Source organism: Rhinoraja longicauda, chromosome 5 (assembly GCF_053455715.1).
Source record: "Rhinoraja longicauda isolate Sanriku21f chromosome 5, sRhiLon1.1, whole genome shotgun sequence".
Taxonomy (NCBI): domain Eukaryota; kingdom Metazoa; phylum Chordata; class Chondrichthyes; order Rajiformes; family Arhynchobatidae; genus Rhinoraja; species Rhinoraja longicauda.
Window position 1 is genome coordinate 14,233,657 of NC_135957.1, and position 15,253 is coordinate 14,248,909.

General features: G+C 40.8%; 1 protein-coding gene across 10 annotated transcripts in view; it reads right to left on the bottom strand.

The window, feature by feature from the left end:
* The window catches only part of LOC144593414 (serine/threonine-protein kinase MRCK alpha-like), a 324,476-nt gene that overhangs the window by 207,647 nt on the left and 101,576 nt on the right, over window positions 1-15,253 (bottom strand). The window lies entirely within an intron of this gene.

The following is a 15,253-nucleotide window of genomic DNA, read 5'->3' on the forward strand; positions in this document are numbered from 1 at the left end:
ACTAGACCAAGTGGACCCATTGGGCTCAAACTTCTACTGCATTGGTGCAGCACTCTCTCCTCAGCCAAATCATTGACAAAGATCATGAATAGCTGGTGCCCCTTGTGTTACTCGACTGGCATAAGAAAAATCCAATTAATTCCACATTTATTCTTTTGCCTTACCAACCTTAACTGTGAGACCTATTGAAAGTCTTCTGAAAATTGAAACAGACAACATCCACAGGTTTTCTTTTCTCTCTTCCTTTAGTCACATCCATAAAGAACTCCAACAAATTACCCAAGAATGATTTTCCTTTCATAAATCCTCGTTGACTCTGTTCAATTGATTGTGTAAGAAAATAATTGCAGATGCTGGTACAAATCGAAGGTATTGATTCACAAAATGCTGGAGTAACTCAGCAGGTCAGGCAGCACCTCAGGAGAGAAGGAATGGTCGAGACCCTTCTTCAGACTGATGTCAGGGGGGCGGGACAAAGGAAGGATATAGGTGGAGACAGGAAGACAGTGGGAGATCTGGGAAGGGGGAGGGGAAGAGAGGGACAGAGGAACTTTCTAAAGTTGGAGAAGTCAATGTTCATACCGCTGGGCTGCAAGCTGCCTAGGCGAAATATGAGGTGCTGTTCCCCCAATTTCTGGTGGGCCTCACAATGGCACTGGAGGAGGCCCATGACAGAAAGGTCAGACTGGGAGTGGGAGGGGGAGTTGAAGTGCAAAGCCACCGGGAGATCAGGTTGGTTAAGGCGGACTGAGCGAAGGTGTTGAGCAATCGCCGAGCCTGCGAGACAGAGGTTCACCTGCACCTCCCTCAACCTCATCTATTGCATCCGCTGCTCTAGATGTCAACTTCTTTACTTCGGCGAAACCAAACGCAGGCTCGGCGATCGCTTCGCTCAGCACCTTCATCCAATACAGATTCCAGCATTTTCCATAATACTAAGCAAACAAGTCAATCATTCCTGTTTTCTCTCCATTTTTAAATAGTGGGGTCATATTTGCTACTCTCCAATCCACAGCAACAACTCAAAACCAACAAAATCAAGGGAGATAATCAAAGCACTCACTATATCGATAGCCTCCTTTGTCAAAACTATAGGAAGTTCACCACAGGATCATGGAGTCAGAATTCATACAGCATTGAAATGGACCCTTTGGCCCAACTTATCCATATCAACCAAGATGCCCCATTTAAGTAATAAGTAATGAACCTAACAGATAAGCAGGTTCATCACTCAAATAGGCGCCTTTACACCAAGCATTAGTGAAGCCCCTGTACCTCCTACTTACACTCTACAGTTGCAACTCTTACAGAATCAGAGCAATTATTTGGGGTATAAGGTTTTCATCAGAAACTACTTTTTTTTACAGGGACAGGATGTATTTTTATAACTCATTGCACAATGTAAACCAGGCAATGGTAAATTGATAAAAGATTTTATCTGTGCAAAAGAGATGGAGCAAAGAAATACAAATCACATAACTTTTTTAGGGCACATTTCAACATATGGAACAAACTAGGTTCTCAGAATGGAACAAGAAGTTTTAAGGGATGTCATAAAGAAGTTAGACTGCCTCCCAGCATCTAAAAGGATTGAAGCTTGTTATAATTTATAAGTGATTATATCATCTCCCACATTCCTGCATGGATATTTTTGTTTAAAAACTTTACCCCGGTGCCTGGTTACAAATGTATCTTATCCTTCCTTCAAATTCTAAAAACATTTCTCAGGAGAATCAACAAAAAATTGAGCATAGTAAAAGATTCCTGCCGAAATGAGGGATTAAAAGTTGGAATTCATATGAAATGAATTTGAAATGGGCTCAACTTCTTAAAACGGCAGCCAGAGGACTGAGATTAATCTACATGACAAATAATAACTTCAAAATATTATGAATAAAATGTAAGAGTTCTTCAAGAGAAATAATGTACTTGAAATCTGATCTGAAAACTGAACAGAATAAAATATAAATCTTCCTTAGAAAAATCAGTACTCTGATAAATATCTAATAAATAAACAGATGAATTTTCAAAACTACTTAGTAATACAATTAAAATACAAGGTAGTATTGACCACTTTATTTTTTTTAAAGCACAAAGGTAAAATAAGACACAGGAATAGATCAAATAAATTATTAATTTCCAAAAATTATTGAGCAGCACAAACAATACTCAGCGGGTTTGCTTTTTTACTGCAAATATTTGTGTGGTTTAAGATCAGATATTAATCATGCTGATTGGAGGAAATATTAAAAAGAGCTTGAACCTCAACCCAAAGCTGTCAAACAACAGAGTTCCAGAAGCAACAGCTTCCAGAGTTAAAAGTCACAGAAGTCAAAACAAAGTGGATCAATGAGTATTAAATTGAAAGATAAATGAATACTTCTGTTAAAATCTTAAGTAAAGCTTCATGTTTGAGCAAGACCGTTTGCTGGAGACTTGAAGTGGACATTGAACTCTGCAACTTTTGGCATCCTGCAATGGCCAACAGATCAGACCATACCCATGTATTTCACCCAGACTGAGAAAATGACAAAGAAATGGGAAAAAGTCTTCTCTGGGCAGATAAGGGGTCGGGTTAATCCCATCCATTCATCGAATGGCCAAGAAAGATAAACACTGACCATTTGGATCACTAGGTTGCAACAGGGCGTCATAGCAATTTGGACACATGAAATCTACGAAGGGAAAATTACTTAATGAGAGAGGAAGAAGAGGATGATGGGTATAAGTTGATCTTGCAGGAGTTCAAGTATATAATTTGCAAGCAGGTAGATATATTTCAGACAGAAGTCTATTAATTAAATAGCGTTAACAGATGAAGAATGACATGAAAAATATAATTCTCTTCCAGATCCCATTAATAACTGTACAAACAAAATGTATAACACTTCATCAGAACACAAATATGAAATGTATTCACTGAATATATTTCCCAAATTTTTCTCATGTGAAAACTCTCCAATCCATTAAATGCTATGCATTTTGTTACTAAATCAGTGCTGTCCTTCTCAGAGAAATTGAAATGGCAGCAATTTGGCACATAGTTTGGAATTTATATGATTGCTAACTTCAGTGGGAAAATAAATGTGCTCACTGATTAGCAATGCACTAAGATCCCAATTAGACTGGACAGATGAGAGCAGATTTCAAGACCTGATAATGACTACAATGAAAATAATGACTAACAATTTAAAAAAAAACAAATCATTCAGCAACAGAGGAGCCAAAATCCCACAAAGTTAGATCTTCCAAAAATCTGCCTTCTGTACTAACAATCCAAACAGACTATATCCAAAATGATGCAGACTAAATGAACCTCACTTCAGTCTGTGCCTCACATGCAGACATCTGTCAGTATGGGTTTGTTATTCTTGCCTCCTCCAACCCACACCCCAAGTCGGAAAAGTAAAAGCATGGGAATGCCATCACTTCCGCATTCCTCACCACAGTGGGATCTTGACATAAATATTATTTCTCAAGGATAACTGCTGGGTTAATATGCCGAATTCTCCACCAGAATGTTTGAGAGGGTCATTAGAAAAAGTGAACTGCCCACCACAATTTTTTCATGGAACCATAAATGGGAGTAAAACTGCACCTTGCTCATTGGTGCACGATCTTAAATAAGTTTTAAATCAATGCATCTGCACTTCAGATATCTGAAGTTTAAAGATCTGGAGAAAAAGACCAGGCCATGGAAAAAAAAAGAAAAGAATAAGGGGTGTTGCTCAACCAGCTGCCAGTGTAAATCACCAAGCACAGACTAATGGATTTTGATGCAAATTAGTACACAGATAGCAGTGTTTTAGATACCTTCAATTTACAAAGTATAGAGCAAGCAAGGTGAATAAGGAAGACGATGGCTTTAGTTTCCTTAATATTTTGATGGAGGAAATTATTATTCCTATTGTATATTCATATTGTATATCCACATTTGATATAGAAACTTGAAAACACAAACCACTAGAGTCAGGAATACCTCCTTCCCCACCATTATCAGACTCTGAATGGTTCTCCAGTAAGCTTGGGGTTAGTCCCAATCTTCCAATCTACCTCATTGTAGACCTTGGACTTTTTCTCTGGAATTGTAATGCTACAAGACTGAAAACTATATTCTGCACTCTGGTATTTTTCTCCTTCAATGGGCAGAAACTTAATTCAATGGACACCAACACGAACTTTACCTCAGATAAGTGAACTAAAGTTTTTTGAAATCTTGGTGTGACATTTCAAAGAATATTCAATCTTCAATATGCTGTCATCAAGACCCACCCATTTCCCTTGCACAATGCCACCTTTGTTTCTGGTGATTTATGCCGAAACCATCATCCCTGCCCTTATTGCCACTTGATTATTCCATCATTCCGACTGTAAATTTAAGATCACCCAAAACTCCGCTGTTCATGTGTTTACATGCATTAAACCCAATCACCACAGTCTGTGCCTGCTGACCGATACTGGCTTGTAACTAACAACACCTCAGTTTAAAAGTGTTAATTCTTGGTTTATTCTCCATTACCTAAGTCCTATAAACTTCTGATATCAGAGCTCCTTTAATTTCAACTTTTTCAGCATTTACTTTAAATTCAGTGGCCATATCTTCAGTGACACAGATTCTCAAGTTCTGGAATTCTCTCCCAAAACCTCTCCGGAACTGCCTTTTGCCCCAATATTTACTACTGCCTGTGGGATAATCCAGCTGCACTATACAAATTGATTCTGTTGTTGTGCCTGTTTGATGCTTTTATTGTTGGACTGTGTTTTTGGGGGTTTTGGGGTGTGTGATTTGAATGCCTATTTAATGCTTTTATTGTTGGACTGTGTTTTGGGGGGTTTTTGGGGTTGGGTAATTTTGGGTGCCTGCTTAGTGCTTTTATTGTTGGACTGTGGGTGATTGAATTAACATTTTGTTCAAGATGGCCGCGCCGTTGTGTTTGGCTGCCTGCCACTGTATGTTTCTTTTTTTTCCTGGTCAGATGTGCAGCACTTTGGTCAACGTGGGTTGTTTTTAAATGTGCTATACAAATAAATTGACTTGACTTGACTTGACTTATAGTGGAAATGGATAAATGGTATTTGTGTAATAGGTTTGTTGTTTCACTATGGGCTATAGTCACACCTGTGCCCCTTCTAAAGGGTCCTAATTTCCCTCCTATCAATTTTATTCACTTAATATATTTGTAGAAATGTTTTATGTTAGGTTTGATAGCCCAAACATTTGTATTTCCCTACTACACATCACACTCTCTATTGCAGTATATATCTGTCAATCTGCTAGTTTTAAATTTTCCTTGCATGTGGCATGAAATGACAGTGCCATTGATTTACCTAAGCATTTTGGAAAAAGCCAGAAAAAAACACAAGGAGCAACGACACCTAATTTTCAATTTCCCAATAGTTTATCTTTTGATGCATAGGCTCTTTTGATATGAACCAAAAGATAAACTGTTGGGATATAGAGAAAAATAAGAAGCAGCAATGTTGTAATGTTCCCATCATTGAGCAGATCTGTAAAGTGAAGCTTAAGCCTAATATTAACCTAGGTGAAATCCAAAAGTAAATCCAGAGTTTTTGTTTATTTGTTACTTCTGACAGGAATGGAGAAAATAATTAATTCAACAATAGCAGTATCACCAAAACAAATTGCTGGTATTATTAACTCTAGCAGATTAATCTGTTCACATTACGACCAGCATTGTTGAAGAGAAATGACCTGTGAATTTGTCTGCAGTTACTCTTCTATAATTGTGAATGTTATCAAACTTAATGCTGGAAAAAGGGCTAATTATTAAATCACAAAGATTTCTACAGGCAAAATATTTGTTTACAATCAATAGTCTGGTCGCCATGCTGTCGGAAGAATGTGGTTGTGCCGGAGAGAATGCAGAGGAGATTATCCGGATGTTACCCTTTAGTCAGACTTTAGTTATGGGAAACTATAGATAGTTGCAAGTCGAATCAGTAGTAAGGAAGGCAAATGCAATATTAGCATTAATTTCATGAGGACTGGAATATAAAAGCATGGATGTAATACTGAGACTTTATAAGGCACTGGTCAGACCACATTTGGAGTACTGTGCATAGTTGTGAGTCCCATATCTGAGGAGGGATGTGCTGATGTTGGAGAGGGTCCAGGGGAGGTTTACAAGAATGATCCTGGAATTGATTTGGTTAACGTATGATGAGAGTTTGACAGCTCTGGGTCTGTACTCGCTGGATTTTAGACGGATGAGGGGGAACCTCATTGAAACTTACCAAATAGTGAAAGGCCTGGATAGAGTGGATGTGGAGATGATGTTTCCACTAATGGGAGCGTCTCTGACCAGATGGCACACCCTCAGAATAAAATGATGTACCTTTAGAAAGGAGATGAGGAGGGATTTCCTTAGTCAGAGGATGGTGAATCTGCGGAATTCATTACCACAGATGGCAGTGGAGGTCACGTCTTTGGGTAATTTTAAACAAGAGACTGACAGGTTCCAGATGAGTAAGGATGTCAAAATGTTACAGGGAGAAGGCAGGAGAATGGGGTTGAAAGGGAAAGATGGATCAGCCATGATTGCATGGCGAGGTCGACTCAATGGACCGAATGGCCTAATTCTGCTCCTAGGACTTATGAACATGGATACGCGAGTCTTGTATTCACTGAGGTAACCTGATACCAGTTTATACAATTATAAGAGCCAGAATTAGGGTAGTCAGAATACCTTTCCCCATGGTGGATGTATCAAAAACAAGAGGGTACAGGTTTAATGTGAGTGGAAGGAATTTTGAAGAGGAAAGATTCACAGGCTCCTTCTTCTATTGCATTCAGTGTTTCTGATGTGGGCTCATTTACATCAGCAAAACCAAGCGCAATCTGGGAAGCCAAATTGTAGAACATCTAGGCTCTGTCCGCAACAATCATCCCAAGCTCCCGGTTCCATGCCATTTCAACTCCCCTTCCCATTCCAACCTGTCTATCTCAACCTTATTCACTGCCAGGGTGAGGCCAACGAAAACTAAAGGAAAAACCTTCATATTCCGCCGGAATAGTCTACAACCCAATGGTATGAACATTGAGCCTCCCAATTTCAGGAAACCCTCACCTCCTGTTCACTCAACTCAGTCATGCCGACCAAAGGGATCCCATCTATCCCTGTCCATTTGCCGGCTGATCAACATCCTGCTGCAAACTTTCTTCACAGTTCAAAAGGGGGTACAAGAACACAGAGTTCTGAGCTGTTTGCACGTAGTTTGTTGATAGTGGCTGGACAGATTGAGAAAGTGGTTAAAAAGACCTTTCCATAAAGCCAGTTATCTGTCCACACTGTAATCATTCTGCAATTTCAATGGTTAATTTATAATCAAGAAGGCATAAATGTTGAATTACTCAATTACTTAACTCACTATTTTTTTGCCAAGTATTCCAAAATATCATTTATTTATGCAGTTCTTGAGTGATACCAATTATGATCCAAAGGTTAGCACATTGCTTTATTGTCTGACAACTTCTTTGATAATTAGTTCAAAGCTCTTACAAATCCAAATGGGACATCAACAGCCAAAATTCTAATATAATCCAAAATGGCATGTGAAATTTAGATAAATCTCCAATGATTCCTTGGGATTTAGAACGAAGGATTTATCTCAAGCCCTTGATAATTTTTTTTCAGTATTTTTGCAGTACTATCACTGATTTATCCAAGTTGCTTAATTGATCATAAATAGGATTTCATTGTGTGCAACTAAAAGGCTTCTGAATATCATGAAATTGCTCCAACGTAACAGCGAGGAAATGGTTAGGATTCCAGATGGTCCATGTAGAATGTAATGAAAACATTAAAAATCATCTAATCGAGTGCCAAATAGCATTACAATTGTAAAAGTCAACCTCAAGTGATTTGCAACAATAAAAATGCAAAATTAGATAAGTCTCTCGGTCACTCTTAAAGATGTGTTGTTTAGTTATTTCATCCAGTCTCCATGCCCAGCTTGCCTTATATGGGGAATACTGATAGTAATTGTCTTTCATGCATGTTGGACATGAAAAAACATTATTACCTGCAACACAGTTCACCAAACAACTAGTTCTCCAAGCAATTAATACTGACCGATGTGTAGAAATCAAAGTCAGTTTAGAATTTAACCATTACCATCAACTTTCTGCAATTAGACATTGATTCTAGAAAACTAGAACACGAGGGTTTAGTGGGATATGAACCAAATGCAGCAAATGGGACTCATCAAGTTTGCCCACTTGGTGGGCTTGGACAAGGTGAGCCAAAGGGCCTGTTTCCATGCTGTACAGCTCTATCACTCAAAATGCACACCGGATAGTAAAAATAGCTATCGTCCTGGTTCAGGGGTCATATCCAAATGTTCTGAAGCAGCGTATCATCGCAAAAGGAATAAAGATTTTCACGGTGATGTGGCTGGCTACAACCTTGCTGGTAACAGGCCTTCTCAGTATTTAGTTTGATTAAGGACACATTTTAGTGCCGGAGTAACTCAGTGAGTCAGGCAGCATCGCTGGAGATTTCGGGTTGGCAACATTTTTAGTCAGGAGTCTTCAAACTGATTGTTTAAAGTGGGAGAGAAAGCTGGACAGTGGGAGAGGTGGGGAAGGACAAAGTTTTGCAAGTGGTAGGTGGATACAGGCGAGGAGGACTTGATTGGCAGATAGTTGGACAAAAGCCAGAGATAAAAAGGTAAAAGGTAATGAGATAAGGAGAGAAAAGGCGTGAAATCTGAAACAAGCGGAAGGAATGCAAGTGAAAGAGAACGGGGGAAGGGGAAAGGAAGAAGTGGGTGTGCATTCAGGTGGGTTGCAGGGGAGAGAGGGAGATAAAAGGTGGGTGAGAATGTTTGTAGGCTAGTTGCCTAAAATTGGAGAATTCAATGTTCATACTGTTGGGTTGTAAATTACCCCATATGAGATGCTGTGTCCCAACCCGAAATGGTGCCTTTCCATGTTCTCTGGAGATGCTGCCTGACCCGCTAGGTTACTCCAGCATATGTCTCTTTTTGTAAACCAGCAGTTTGTAGGGTTCCTATTTTAGCAAATTTGATACACAACTGCTGTTCAAATTTTTGGTCAAATGCTGCTAGCTGGTCTTAAATTAGTTGTTGGATTCTAACAGTTAGATAATTCCTGGATCAGATTCTTGTTTCAATAGTTTACTCTTTAGCACTGTACAATGACAGAAACCACTCAGCTTTAATGCTCTAAATTTGAATTAACAGACTCTTGAACTGAACTCTTATATGCTTCAGATGTATCTCTGTTCTCCCAATCTTCTTCACTGAGGCCTTGCACTTTTTTTTATCTGCACTGAACTTTATTCGTAGCTGTAACACCATATTCTGCACTCTTTCTGTTTTCTTTCTGTTTTTGCACTTCCTGTTTGAATGGAGCTAAGAAACAACAAGGTACAGATGCATTAGAGGGAGTTGTCTATAGGTACCTAAATAGCAAATATATCAGGGAATAGCATGTCACAAGGGTAATACAGTCAATTATAGGGGATTTTAATCTAGATGTAGAGTGGGCAAACCAATTTAGCAGTTGGAGCATAGAAGAAGTAGACAAATGTGCCAAGGAACCTGTGAGGTGACAAATATAGTCCAAATCTACAATAACGCACACCCACATGTCCATAATCTTTTTTCCCCTCTGGCCTACATTAGCAACAGAATTCTTAACATCTAAAAATTTCATTTTCTTCTTTATGCTCTGAACATAAAGTAATCTCCTGAAGAAATTGATACAGCCAAGTGGAGTCATTAGCTTGGCTGACCATTGTGGTTTTCCAGCATTTCAGTTTAAAATGGTAAGAGAAAGAATGAGAGTCACAATGTTAAGCAATCTGTATGTATTTTAAACTTTGTAAAGTTATAGAACCGAGCGATCTTTCAGTCTATTTTGGTATCATAGCATTCTCTACTGCATTATTGACATTCTTTCCTATGAACTACATTCCACTGAGCCATCCAGCCAGTGTGTGATCAAGGATCATCACATCTTGTGATATGTGGCTGCACAGCATAATGATGTGCGTTATGATATACTTCCAATGTTTAGCAATGACTTCCTTTGTTCTAAAATAGTACACAATATTCTTCAGTCTGAAGGGTCTCGACCCAAAACGTCACCCATTCCTTCTCTCCTGAGATGCTGCCTGACCTGCTGAGTTACCCCAGCATTTTGTGAAATAAATACGTTCGATTTGTACCAGCATCTGCAGTTATTTTCTTACACAATATTGATAGTGGGCCAAGCCCTGTTGGAAAAATAATCCATCTATGACATGTGATGAAGTGCTTTGAGAGGTTGGTTATGGTGCCTATCAACTCCTACCTCAACAAGAACCTCGACCAACTAGTTTGCCTACCGTCACCACAGGTCAATAGAGGATGCGATCTCACTGGCTCTCCACTCCGCACTGGACCACTTGGACAATAAAAACACTTGTGTCAGGCTGCTGTTTATAGACAACAGCTCGGCGTTCAATACCATCATCCCCTCCAAGTTGGTTTCCAAACTCACGGAACTGGGTCTCTGTGCATCCCTCTGCAATTGGATCCTCGACTTCATCATCCACAGATCGCAGTTTGTTCGAATTGGCAGAAACACTTCTTTCCTCATTAACAATCAGCACGGGAGCACCACAAGGCTGCGTGCTCAGCCCCCTGCTCTGCTCACTCTATACTCATGACTGTATAGCCGGACACAGTGCAAACTCTATCTTCAAGTTCGCCGACGACATCACCGTTGTTGGACGAATTACAGATGGAGATGAGTCAGAGTATAGAACTGAGATTGATCGATTGACCAAATGGTGCCAGCACAACAACGTGGCTCTCAATATCAGTAAAACCAATGAACTGATTGTAGACCTTGGAGGAGAAAGGTGAGGACCCACATCCTGTTTATATCAATGGTGGAGAGAGTCAAAAACTTCAAATTCCTGGGCGTGCATATTTCCGAAGATCTTTCCTAGACTCAGCACACTGATGCAATTGTAAATAAAGCACATCCTTCTACTTCCTCTACACAGCCTCTACTTCCTGAGAAGATTAAGGAGATTCAGTATATCAAAGAGGATTCTCTTGAACTTCTACAGGTGTACAGTAGAGAGCATATGGACTGGTTGCATCACGGCCTGGTTTGGCAACTTGAACGTTCAGGAACGGAAAAGACTGCACAAAGTTGTGAACACTGCCCAGTCCATCACCGGCTCTGACCTCCCCACCATCAAAGGGATTTATCGGAGTTGCTGCCTCAAAAAGGCAGCCACGATCATCAGAGACCCACAACATCCTGGCCACACACTCATTTCACCACTGCCATTGTGAAGAAGGTACAGGAGCCAGAAAACTGTAACGTCCAGGTTCAGGAACAGCTTCTTTCCTACAACCATCAGGCTATTAAACACTACAACCTCAAATAAGCTCTGAACTGCAACAGATTATTACTATTATTTACAGTGTACTATGTTTACATATTCTGTTGTGCTGCAGCAAGTAAGAATTTCATTGTTCTATCTGGGACATATGATAATAAAACACTCTTGACAACCTTGTTTATATTCAAATTAGCTATAAGTTCAGAGGATTAAGGGATGTGTTTAACTGGAAATCTACAAAATTTGCCCGCAGATTTACACCATTCCATGGTTCGCTTGGTACAAACAACATCTTTGCCATTAGCCTCCCTGGTACCATTGAGATCTTGCAAGTCTTGCATTTTAATTGCACATTAACATTGCTACTGAAACTAGTCTAGCAATTAATAGCATCTTTATAACAATGTGATAAATGTTATGCAATGCAAGTTCACCTATTTGACCCAGAAATTTAAAACAATAATGGAATTTGATTCTCACATGTTTTATAGAGGCCATATATGAAATGTTTATGTTTTCTTTCCGTTCCAAGACCAGGCTTATGGAGCAATGGAGAGTGATTGTGCTGCCTTTGCAGGATGGAATCCATCACACAGAAGGTAAGAGGCAGGGTTAGAGGAAGGACAAAATGTGTATTTATGATGAATTCTTGTGAATTGTTATTAACCCACTGCTGATGACAATATCTGGCATTAATTTTCTGTCAAAGTTGATGAAAAGTTCATGAACCTTAATGTTAATTTTAATGTTTGGTCATTTAATAAAGTACCTATATTGGGTTCTAATATCTCAATGCTGTTTAAAATATCTCATAAGCTTCAAATGGGGAAGAATGTGCTAATAGAAAGTTTGTTAACACAATCCTCTCTTTTGTGCTCCACTCTCCTTTCATAGAAATCAGCCCATATTTTATTATAAATCTCAAAAGTGATGCCAACAGCAATCAAGTGTGATCAAACAGAAAAACAGATTTTCTCTTGTAATTGGTAAAAGGAAAGTGGTGCATCCCTGGAGCAAAAAATGAAATGTTGGGAAAAATCATAGGGTCAAGCAGCATAGAGGCACAGGGATAGTTGACAGATCAGGCCAAGACCCTGCATCAGGACTGAGAGTGTGGAGGGAAGATAATCAATGTACAGAAGTGAGAGGGAGGAGTGAGACAGAGGCTGATGGGTGATATGACCATATAGCTGGGACCATATGAGAGGAGGAGTGATAAGGGCGGCACGGTGGCGCAGCGGTAGAGTTGCTGCCTTACAGCGAATGCAGCGCCGGAAACTCAGGTTCGATCCTAACTATGGGAGCCGTCTGTACGGAGTTTGTACGTTCTCCCCGTGACCTACGTGGGTTTTCTCCGAGATCTTCGGTTTCCTCCCACACTCCAAAGACGTACAGGTTTGTAGGTTAATTGGCTGGGCAAATGTATAAATTGTCCCTAGTGTGTGTAGGATAGTGCTAATGTGCGGGGATCGCTGGGCGGCGCGGACCCGGTGGGCCGAAGGACACGTTTCCGCGCTGTATCTCTAAATCTAAATCTAAAAAATGAAGCTGGGTGAGGGGGGGTTGAGATAGGCTGGTAGGTTATGGGTGAAAACATAAGACAAAAGTAGGCAGTAGGAGCCAAGTAGGGAGGGCAGTGGGTAAGGATGAACCAAAGACTGATGGGTGATAGACAAAGCAAGATAAGGAAGGGAACCAGGTTAGGGAGGGGATATGACAGGGCAACTGAAACCAGGTTAGGGAGGGGATCTGGCAGGGCAACTGGAACCAGGTTAGGGAGGGGATATGACAGGTGAACCCAAGGGAGAAAATGTCCAGGTAGACAGATATGTGGAAATCATCAATTTTATCATCCTTGCCACTAATTTTCCCTATTCTCAAATTTACCTGGACTATTTCTTTAGTCTTCATTTCAAAAAACACACTATAAGCCAATATCTACTATAAACTTATTGACTTCCACAGCTACATCGACTACACATCCACAAAGTCTCCTGTAAGGAGACTATCCCCTTCTCTCAGTTTCTATCGCTGCTGCATCTGCTCTCAAGATGAGGCTTTTTACTCCAGGAATTCTGATCTGCCTTCTTCAGGAAACATGGCGTGCCCACTACCACAGCTGATGGAACTCTCACGTGCATTTCTCCCATTTCCCACATGTCTACTCTCACTCTGCTCCCTTCTCCAGTGCGCTGGTCTTCACCAGCCCTTCATCATGTCTGTCAACTCCAACGGGATCCCATCACCAGCCACATCTTCCCCTCTTGTCAACAGCTTTGTGTTTTTTGCAGAGACCATTCTTCAACGACTCCATGATCTCTGTGTACTCTGTCTAAAATGGCCACCAAGACACATGCTATTTCAATTCCGCTTCCCATTGCCACACTAGTCTGTCCTTTGCCTTCTCCACTGCTATGGTGAGGCCAGAATAAGACCACCTAATTAATTTTCTACTTGGGTCGTCTAAAGTCCAATGGTATGAATATTCCAATTTCACGTAACCCACTGCCCCTTTGTGCCTTTCTGACCCCCACCAGTCCAACCAGCGTCTTTCTCCCTTTGTTAACCTTTTCCATCCCTCCATCCCTCATTACCTAGACATCACACTCTCTGACCTGCTTTCATCTGCCTATCACCCTCATACCTATCTACCTTCCCCTTCCCTCCTGCACTTGGCTCCATCTGCCTATTTAGTCTTTTCTTACATTTCTACAGGCTCATCACCCTCTAAGTGAAGAAATCTCCCAAATGACTTACTCTGCATCCTGAGACCTATGGGTCCAGATGCCCCAACTAAACAAAGCATCCTCCCCACACCACCTTGTCAAGCCCTGTCAACACTTCAATTAGTTCTCCTTTCATTCTTCTAATTTCTACCTCCAACTCTCCCAACACAGTCCCAACTACCTAAGAATCAGTCCGACAAACCTTCTTTGTACTCCTTCTCTAGCAAGTAGATCCCTTCTTGTGTAAGAAGATAACAACTGCACACATTACATCAGTCTGATGAAGGGTCTCGACCCGAAACGTCTCCCATTCCTTCTCTCCTGAGATGCTGCCTGACCCGCTGAGTTACTCCAGCATTTTGTGTCTAACTTCGATTTAAACCAGCATCTGCAGTTATTTTCCTACACATTACTCCAGCTGTGCTCTCACCAACACACTGTATAACACTGTGTGCAGGATAATGATTGTGTGTTGTTCTGGTTGCCATTCTATAGGAAGGATGTGATTACGCTAGAGATACTGCATGTTCACATCAAGGAGGAGGACGGTAGACACACAATGCTGATGTAACTCAGCGGGACAAGCAGCGTCTCTGGATAGAAGGAATGGGTGAAGTTTCGGGTCGAGACCCTTCTCCAGACTGATGTCACGAGAGTGGGCGGGACAAAGATAGAATGTAGCAGGAGACTGGTGGGAGAACTGGGAAGGGGGAGGGGATAGAGAAGGAAAGCAAGGGCTATTTGAAGTTAGAGAAATCAATGTTCATACCGCTGGGATGTAAACTACCCAAGCGAAATATGAGGTGCTGTTCCTGCAATTTGCGCTGGGCCTCACTCTGACACTGGAGGAGGCCCAGGACAGAAAGGTCAGATTGGGAATGGGAGGGGGGCTTGAAGTGCTGAGCAACCAGGAGATCAGGTAAGTTAAGACTGGCTGAGCAGACGTGTTCAGGGAAATGATCACCGAGCCTGCGCTTGGTCTCGCCGATGTAGAGAAGTTGACACCTGGAACAGGAAGAGTAATGATGATACTTTATTGTCACTTGTACCTAGCTAGGTACAGTGAAATCTTTGTTTTTAGAGACAAACTACACAAAAGAGTTGCCACAAAGGCGCCAACAAAAAGTACTCATCCCTTCC